Genomic DNA, 10,126 nt, shown 5'->3' on the forward strand with positions numbered 1-10,126 from the left:
TAGAAATTCACTTCAGAAAGTCTGTTGCAATTTTCGTTAACATGTTCCCACTTTAATACGATTTTCGAACCTTCAATTTAACTATTTTTTGAGTTATCGAACCATCTACTTCACTTTCATTTTCTACTACCTGATGTCCCAGTTTACTTAGACTACTTTTTGCTAGCAGTATATGACTGTCTAGCTCTTCATAATCTACATCTCCCTCAGCAAGTGTTCAATCCAAGTATTTCCCCCTAAATGTAATCTTCTCCTCCAAGGGTTTCTAACTAGCTACCGAAGCACGACTCACGCCCGGTACTCACAGCTTTACTTCTGCCAGTATCCGTCTCCCACCGTCCAAACTTTACAGGTGGTAGAGCACTTGCCCACAAAAGTCAAAGGTCCCGAGTTCGAGTCTCGGTCGGACACACAGTTTTAATCTGCCAGGAAGTTTCATATCAGCGCACACTCCGCTCCAGAGTGAAAATCTCATTCTGGAAACATCCCCCAGGCTGTGGCTAAGCCATGTCTCCGGTATATCCTTTCTTTCAGGAGTGCTAGTTCTGCAAGTTTCGCAGGAGAGCTTCTGTAAAGTTTGGAAGGTAGGAGACGGATACTGGCAGAAGTAAAGCTGTGAGTATTGGGCATGAGTCGTGCTTCGATAGCTCAGATGGTAGAGCACTTGCCTGCGAAAGGCAAAGGTCCCGAGTTCGAGTCTCGGGCGAGCACACAGTTTTAATCTGCCAGGAAGTTTCAATATATTCATTGTTGGAATTACAGTTTTAACAAGTTTGGAATCACAGAGATAATTTGTAGTTGAGGTGCATCGCAGTATTGCATATGTGATCAAGTGTGAACACTGACTGACCATTCAGAGCCACAGAGTGAGTCACAGTCACATTTAAAATTTGTACACAAGACGTTTTAACAATATGTTTACATCAGGTCATACTTAATTAAGTAATTAACCTGATTCCATTTTCACAAACATTTACAGTGTATTACATCATTGTATATTCTCGAGTAGTGTGCTTGTTTTCATTCCAAAACTATATGTAAACAGGATATACTATAGTATTTAGATTTGTGATTAGGTGCTTTTACATATCTAGAAAAATACTTTACCTAGAGTGCTTTACATAAATGAGTAGACTACTTTTGAGTACTTATAGAGGAAACGGAATGTAGATTGGTTATTTACTTAATATGGTGTCAGCAACTTGTTTGTTTAGGTGTGGTACATTACATGTTCTGCTAATCTTATATACTACGTTTACAGCTGGTGAACGATGAAGCCCTTATTCAGTTACTGAAAAACTAGTCCAAGTAGAATTCATGCCACATTGTGATGATACATTTTTTTGTCAGTTCACAGGCTTATACTACTGTAAATTGTCTTTGGAACATTCAGAAATTGTAGGAGGAAACAATGTGTAGCTTTATAGTCATACATAATTAATTATGAACATTACATAAATTAATAGTAAACGATTGTTGTCAGGGAGATAAATTGATCTGTCTCCATATTCGATCTAAACCCCCTTAAAATGCAGTGAAGCAGTTGCCATTCGTGGACTTGTAACACTTACTCTGTTCACTCCCATCGCCTACCGCCAATTTTATGGGGTCTGAAAATGGTCAAAAACTGACCAAAACCGGTAACCACAAAAATTAAGGTTTCTTAGGGTTCAAGCTGTTTATGTTCATTTTGTAGTACTAAAAAAATTAAATTCAACCACTCTTCTTCACAAGAAACGTTTTGAAAAATTGGTGAAGATTATGTCATGATATGATTTAACGACCTGCACTGGAAATCGGTTACCAGCAATGCTTAAACTCATATCTTTTGTGCATAATTTTTGTGCCCTTGTGCCTTCCAATAGTGTTGTGAGTCTTGAAACTCCTTTTTCTCATCTAATAGTAGAGCTAACAACATGCAACTATCGTTAGATTTCATGGAATTTTGACAGACTTTCAGTATAGTGTTTGCCTGAAAGACAATTTACTCTTCATGAAGACATATGCAATCCTATGCATCACAATTTGTAATTTATTGCCTTTATACCATACCATTTGGTGTTTCCCATCCTTGCAGTTTATTCTTTGGAGTCTCCACCACCCTTAAAAAGGAATGTCACCAGCAGATATAACAAAGTCATCAATTAATCCTGCTACACCCATGAACTGTAGCAAGGCTCCCATGGCCAAGTAGCCACACAGAATTCTGAGTGCTATCCTTGGAATTTCTCTTTGTTATTTAGGCACATGGACAACAACAATGTAGATGAGTTCTTTGAGCTTCTATGTATCTATCACGACTAGCAATGCGGAAACGATAATGAGGGTCGCCAGAATAACTGTACTGGACTCGATTCTGGCATATAGCAGCCTGCTGTGATCACTGTATGCTGAAGCCAGACAGTGTCGGGTCAGCATTGCATGTAGCTATTTAGATGTGAAACTTGTCAATGGCGTGGCACGTCACTGCATATCGATTAAGCTGTTCGTTTTGCTGAGTTCAATATATGGCTGATTGACATTGCTATTGAATTTGTATTTCTCTCTCGGTTGTTGCTTTGCGGTCTTCACATTATCTTACCAAATTTCTTTGAAGTGTAAGAGTCACACGTCAATTTGCCACCTTTTCTAATAAAGTAGGACATTATGAAGTTATCATTATCTTCTTTGCTCTTCTGCCTGTTGTACACTGAACTGGTTAGATTAGGTGCACTTCTCATTCCATATATTCCTAGTCAGGAGACCCTCAAGAAGGTGTAACGTATTAGGAAACAAGAATATGTGTTTTCAAATAAAGGAAGAAATGATAATGCCCATTTTACAGATCCCAAACAAAATTGTTCTCATCGATGTGCAGTAAATGATAAATTCTTAACCATATTTTCACGTAAGAAGTAATAACACATTTGTCAGAAATATACAATTTTATAACACAATGCGAGATACACCATAATTTGTGGCTAGTGCAGCCACACCTTATCAAAGTGAAAAACATGTTTGCTACACATAATTAACATGATTATATTACTGCACTGAAAATCAGCAGTGGTCAGATTTACGAAATATTCAGTCTATCATAATATAAACACATCAGTCCTTCTGCTAAGGTATTTGTCAATGCTGTAGAATGACTCAGCTGCCGATAATTGCTCTCAAAGTAAACGTTATTAATAGCTAAAGTTTGTATGGATACTGGCAAGTTATTAAAATGTGTGTACTAAACTACTAATGTTAAATCTTTATGAAGAGTATTCTTGTTTCCCTTACTAATTCCATAAACTGAGCACTTGGTATGAAGAAGTGTATGTTATTTTTTCACTAACGAAGATACATATTGGGAAGCAGTAGTTAGTATCCGCACTAGGTTTGACAGGTCTGTGTATGAAATTCTTAGGTGATTCAATAAATAATTCGTATCACATATTTTTGGACACCCCTCCCCCCCCCCCCCCCCCAAGAACCATGGACCTTGCCGTTGGTGGGGAGGCTTGCATACCTCAGCGATACAGATAGCTGTACCGTAAGTGTATACACAAGATATCACAAAACGTGTACATACTAAGTGGTTATAATTAAGCTGCAGCTACTTAGAGTGTGGGCTCTAATTATCATATGGCAGTGAAACATGGTTGATACTGTAAGGCATTGATGGAGAAGCAATTTATAGTGGAAACAATTCGTTCCAATTTCGGGCACCAGGTGTAAATCAGGCGCTGTAGATGCAAGGATAACGTACAAAAACGTTTCCGTACGCAATACATTAGGAATGGAGCATGGACAGAAAAGGTCAAACCAGCGAGAAAGGTGCATTGTTGATATTATTTTTAAAAGTCACTTACAAAGTTTCTCCAATGTGAGCACCAGAAACGTCAATGAGACGCTGCATCCGTAAAACAACATGATCGACACTAGCTCACAGCAGTTCTGGTGGAAGCTCACCAACGTGTGCCTCTGTACTGGCCTTCAGATCCGATAGAGACCGAACGTGTCCCTGGTAAACCCGTTCTTTTAGATAACCCCAGAGTCAAAAGTCTGATGGATTCTTATGAGGTGATCTTGCAGACCATGCCCCTTCTGGCATGAAAACGGGGTGCCCACACAGTTGTGTTCTCCCAAATCAGCTAGGCGTGATGTACAAGATTTGCATAACACACAGAAGTCACGGCTCACCTGAAAGCCTCTCTGGGTGTATTCTCTCCAAGGAAGAATAGATCAAGGATAGAGTTGCTTGTCAATCTGTACCATACTGTCACATACGTCAGGTGCACTGGCTATCTATGCGCAACATCCAGTTGAACGATACCCCAAATGCGGCAGTCGTGTATATTCACTGCATCCTGCAGTGTAAAATATGCCTCATCGTTCCATAAAATATTTCCTGGCCAAGTGTCATGAACTCCATTCCATGCCCGAAACCGAAACGTGAATTCAGAACGTTCCTGCAGATCATGAGGTTCCACTTGTTACACAGTCTGTGTTTTGGAGAGGTACCAGTGTGAAATAGACCACAAAATTTCTCACATTCTTAACTGTAGAATGGGCAATTCTCATAACACTGCACTAGCAATAACACTAACCAGGGCTCGCTGTATGACATGCTGTATATTCAGTTACAGCAACATCAACTTCGTCAGTAACTTCCACCAGTACAGGACACCTTCCTCTTTCAGGTGCCACGTTGAGTTCACCTGTGTTTTCGAACTACATTATCGTCTTCTTAAGCCATTTAATGATATTGGACGTCTCCTCACATCTTTCAGTGAGTGATTCTCAATGTAGCCCTGTAATTGCCACTGTTCATTTAAAAGTTTCACTAAAAGCATATGGATTCTCTTCTCGATAGTCGTACTGTTCAGTCACATCACGGCTCGTCAAATGAGAGAGTAGATGACATATCGTCATAAAAACCATGTACAGTGGCAGATTTGCACGTGGTGGTTGAAATTGTAAATTCTTCTTGCAGCGTAAATCGGTTCCGCATTTACCAGTTAGGATTTTTACCAAGTCTCTCTGCCACACAATAATCAGAGTCCACACTGGATCCCGGTGGGTAGTTGCACTTTAGTCATAGCCCTCAGTACTTATTTACTTGTTTAACGAGCGATGAAGGACCTTGCAGATCATGCGCCGATCTTACAAACTGCCTCGCTCCCTTCCTCTACCCTTCCCCACCCCCTCCCCCAATATACAGCGATGTACAGCTTCCACCCATTTTCCTATGACTCCTATCCATTGTAGGTGTCGCTGTCGCATATGCTCCCATATTGTTCATAATATTTGCCAGGGGCTCTTTCTCTTTGGCCTTTTTACGAGCATTACTTTTGAAGCAGCGCCGTCTCTCATTCACACAATATCTCCAGCCCTTTGTAGTAGCTGAACCTTTACTTTCTGTGAAACATTACGCTTGTTCACCTTAGCGTATATTTATTCATTTCTCAGTCGCCTTCAACCTGTTTCTTCCTTCAATGGCCCAAAAATCTTTCTCATGATTTTTCAAATAAAATGAGGAAATAGCCATTGTCTATAGTGAAATCGTTAAAAATCCTGAGTCATACACAATGTTATTTGTAGTCATTTTGTTAAGATACATATTTTATACTAGCTTTTCTAAAATTTTCGAGAATGTTAACATGTGATTTTGTGCAGAAATTTGACAGCATTTCTTCATTTTCTTATGAAATGGCTTAACTTCATCAAATTTAAACCATTTCTGGAATGTTGCATGAATGAGTGATTGATTACACAAATAACTTATTGTTACTGTATCCAGAAGAACACAGTTTAATTAACTTTGTAGATATTGTATGTGTTTATTTAAGTCTTTATATATATACGAAAATACATCTAATACAGGTTGACAGGGAGTATTTGAGTTTTCACCTGCTATGGAATGTCAGTGGCGTTGATTACCGTCAGCTATATTTAAAAATGATTACCACCACTTGACTGCTTTGCAGCTGAAAATAGATTTTTTCTTACAGCTATGACAAGTTCACCATTCGCTTGGGTGGCATCCATCGGACGAAGAACGAGACCACAGCTTGGATTGTGGTCTCCCGCTGGGTTGTGGCCCACCCGAACTACAAAATGGAGGGCTATTTCAGTCATGACGTGGCTGTTGTATTTCTGCCCGACGAACCTCCTCTCAACAGTAAGTAGTGGAAAAGTAGAGTAGCGCTCTTACTTCATCGACAGTTCGACAGACATACAGACTGATGTATAGAAAAATAGATAGACAGAGAGAGAGTGTGAGAGAGTGTAGTGATTGATCGAAAGCCATGTGATGGCAGTCTGTAACTTATAGTTTTTTCTTTTTTCACGCAGACCAGTGACGTTAATGTGACAGCCATCCATGTTAATCATCAAAGTGCAATAACGGCTCAGAGAAATCAGATAGCAGCATTAGCAGTTTAGGGTATGTAAAGAGTGTTGAGGGGAGGGGGGGGGGGGGTAGGGGGCTTTGTAGAAATCGACAACAATTTTTGGAGAAGATGTAAGACATACATTCATTCATTCAAGCACACATATACACTGTCTGCTTTATATATTCCCCATGGTTTCACTTGCACATGCATTTCACATGTGTATTACACACATAACATCCATACCTCACTGCGTGTCCACCTCTTTGTGCCCCATCTATTTCCACCTCAAGCTCCTGTGTCCATCCTCTTTGACGTATTTTTGCCTTTTCCACCCTCTCTCTGTTATCATATCTTCCTCTCCACTTCATGTGTCCATTATGCGATTTTTCCCCTGCCTTTATCTATCACCTCCTTCCACATCACGCTTTTCAAATTGCCCAGTACCTCTGTAGAGTTTTCACCTCCAGCTTGTTTTTGCCCTCCTTCCACTATTTGCCATCTCCCCCACCCAAAATTCTGTACATATCATTATCCCCTCTATGCCTGTCTCCTCATCACACTGTCTCTCTGACCATTTTCTCCTCCACTCTCTCTCTCACTCTCTGTCACCTACTCTACAAATATCAACCTATGTGCAGCCATGTCCATCGACACCTCTAGCTCATGCAAGATAAATCGATAAAGCACACTTTGACTGTTCCACCATCACATCTGCCTCGTAGGCAGCTTACACAGAATGGGCTTGAAAGCCGTTTATTGCTCCTGACACGTTGCGTGCCATGAAAAGGGACTTCCAAAACTACATATCCCTTGCGGAGGCATCCCTCACGTCGAATGCTAGGCAACCGTTTTTTATCGTTGGTATGCAGACTCTCCATGGAGAGGTGGTCGATGCACAAGCTTATGGCGTAATGTAGCATGTTCGGAAGGAGCTGAAAAAAAATGTTTTTGTCCATAACTCCGCTTTCGTTGCAGTTGTTGTAAAATCCAGAGCGATGATATTCATTAATTTTGCTGTTTGTGTGCGAAATGTGGTTGAAATCGATTAAGGGGTTTCGGGAGAGATCCTGAACGGCCACACAGACATACGTACAGTTATGCTGCTTTATATATATGCTAGTATGCTACCCTTACCACCCAGCTTCACTGCCTCTCCCCCTTTATCCTCATCTCCTGTTCATCTCCTCCAATCTGCTCTATCTGTCTTTCCCCTCTTGTGTCCCTGGTGCTCTATCTGTCCCACTGCCCCTCTCCTCCTGGCATCACTGTCCCTACCTGTCCATCTCCTTCTGTTCCCATGTTCCCACACACCTTATATGTCAACCTCATCCTGCCCCTTTCCCTATTTTCACCATGTGTGCCCATCTCTTCCAACCCTGTCTTGTTGTCCATCTGCCCATCCACCTTCAATGTTACTATCTCCAACTCCCTGCCTCCATTTTCTTGTCTCTGACCATATCCTCCTCCCCATTTCTTCTTCCTATCTCTTATTTAAGGAGATAGGACCTGGATAAACTGAATGAACCAGAGGTTGTACAGAGGGAGAGCATAAGGGAACAATTGACAGGAATGGGGGGAAGAAATACAGTAGAAGAAGAATGGATAGATTTGAGGGTTAAAATAGTGAATGCAGCACAGGATCAAATAGGTAAAAAGACGAAGACTAGTAGAAACCCTTGGGTAACAGAAGAAATATTGAATTTAATTGATGAAACGAGAAAATAAAAGAATGCTGTAAATGAAGCAGGCAAAAAGGAATACAAACGTCTCAAAAATGAGATCGACAGGAAGTGCAAAATGGCTAAGCAGGGTGGCTAGAGGACAAATGTAAGGATGTAGAGGTTTATCTCACTAGGGGTAAGATAGATACTGCTTACAGGAAAACTAAAGAGACCTTTGGAGAAAGGAGAACCACTAGCATGAATATCAAGAGCTCAGATGGAAACCCAGTTCTAAGCAAACAAGGGAAAGCAGAAAGATAGAAGGAGTATATAGAGGGTCTATACAAGGGCGACGTACTTGAGGACAATATTATGGAAATGGAAGAGGACGTAGATGAAGATAAGATGGTAGATATGATACTGCATGAAGAATTTGAAAGAGCACTGAAAGATCTAAATACAAACAAGGCCCCTGCAGTAGACAACATTCCATTAGAACTACTGATAGCCTTGGGAGAGCCAGTCCTGACAAAACTCTACCATCTGGTGAAGAAGATGTATGAGACAGACGAAATTCCCTCAGACTTCAAGAAGAATATAATGATTCCAATCCCAAAGAAAGCAGGTGTTGACAGATGTGAAAATTACCAAACTATCAGTTTAATAAGTCACAGCTGCAAAATACTAACGCGAATTCTTTAAAGACGAATGGAAAAACTGGTTGAAGCCGACCTTCGAGAAGATCAGTTTGGATTCTGTAGAAATGTTGGAACACTTGATGCAATACTGACCCTACAACTTACCTTAGAAGAAAGATTAAGGAAAATCAAACCTATGTTTCTAGCATTTCTAGACTTAGAGAAAGCTTTTGACAATGTAGACTGGAATACTCTCTTTCAAATTCTGAAGGTGGGAACGGTAAAATACAGGGAGCGAAAGGTTATTTACAATTTGTACAGAAAGCAGACGGCAGTTGTAAGAGTCGAGGGACATGGCAGGGAAGCAATGGATGGGAAGGGAGTTAGACAGGGTTGTAGCCTCTCCCCGATGCTACTCAATCTGTATATTGAGCAAGCAGTAAAGGAAACAAAAGAAAAATTCGGAGTAGGTATTAAAATCCAGGGTGAAGAAATAAAAACTTTGAGGTTCGCCAATAACATTGTAATTCTGTCATAAGCAGCAAAGGACTTGGAAGAGCAGTTCAGCCGAATGGACAGTGTCTTGAAGGGAGAGTATAAAATGGACATCAACAAAAGCAAAACGAGTATAATGGAATGTAGTCGAATTAAGTCAGGTGATGCTGCAGGAATTAGATTAGGAAATGAGACACTTAAAGTAGTACAGGAGTTTTGCTATTTGGGGAGCAAAATGATTGATGATGGTCGAAGTAGAGATTCTACAGACTGGCAATGCCAAGGAAAGCGTTCCTGAAGATGAGAAATTTGTTAACATCGAGTATTGATTTAAGTGTCAGGAAGACCTTTTATGGAAGTATTTGTATTGAGTGCAGCCATGTATGGAAGAGAAACATGGACGATAAATAGTTTAGACAAGAAGAGAATAGAAGCTTTCGAAATGTGGATCTACAGGAGAATGCTGAAGACTAGATGGGTAGATCACATAACTAATGTGGAGGTATTGAATAGAATTGGGGAGAAGACGAGTTTGTGCCACAACTTGACTAGAAGAAGGGATTACTTGGTACGATATGTTCTGAGGCATCAAGGGATCACCAATTTAGTACTGGAGGGCAGTGTGGAAGGTAAAAATCGTAGAGGGAGACCAAGAGATGAATACACTAAGCAGATTCAGAAGGATGAAGGCTGCAGTAGGTACTGGGAGATGAAGAGGCTTACACATCATAGAGTAGCATGGAGAGCTGCATCAAACCAGTCTCAGGACTGAAGATAACAACGACAACAACAACTTAATAGTATCATCATCATCAAAACAGTTGAAGGATTTTTCAACGTGAATGAACTGAAGAAACTATAAATTTTATGAATACACCTGGAAGTGGCGAAAACATGTAAATACTGACTGTAGAATTACAATGCGTAAATGAAATTAGAAAAATACAAAATGGCATCATAATGATGC

Source organism: Schistocerca gregaria, chromosome 9 (assembly GCF_023897955.1).
Source record: "Schistocerca gregaria isolate iqSchGreg1 chromosome 9, iqSchGreg1.2, whole genome shotgun sequence".
NCBI classification, from domain to species: Eukaryota; Metazoa; Arthropoda; class Insecta; order Orthoptera; family Acrididae; genus Schistocerca; species Schistocerca gregaria.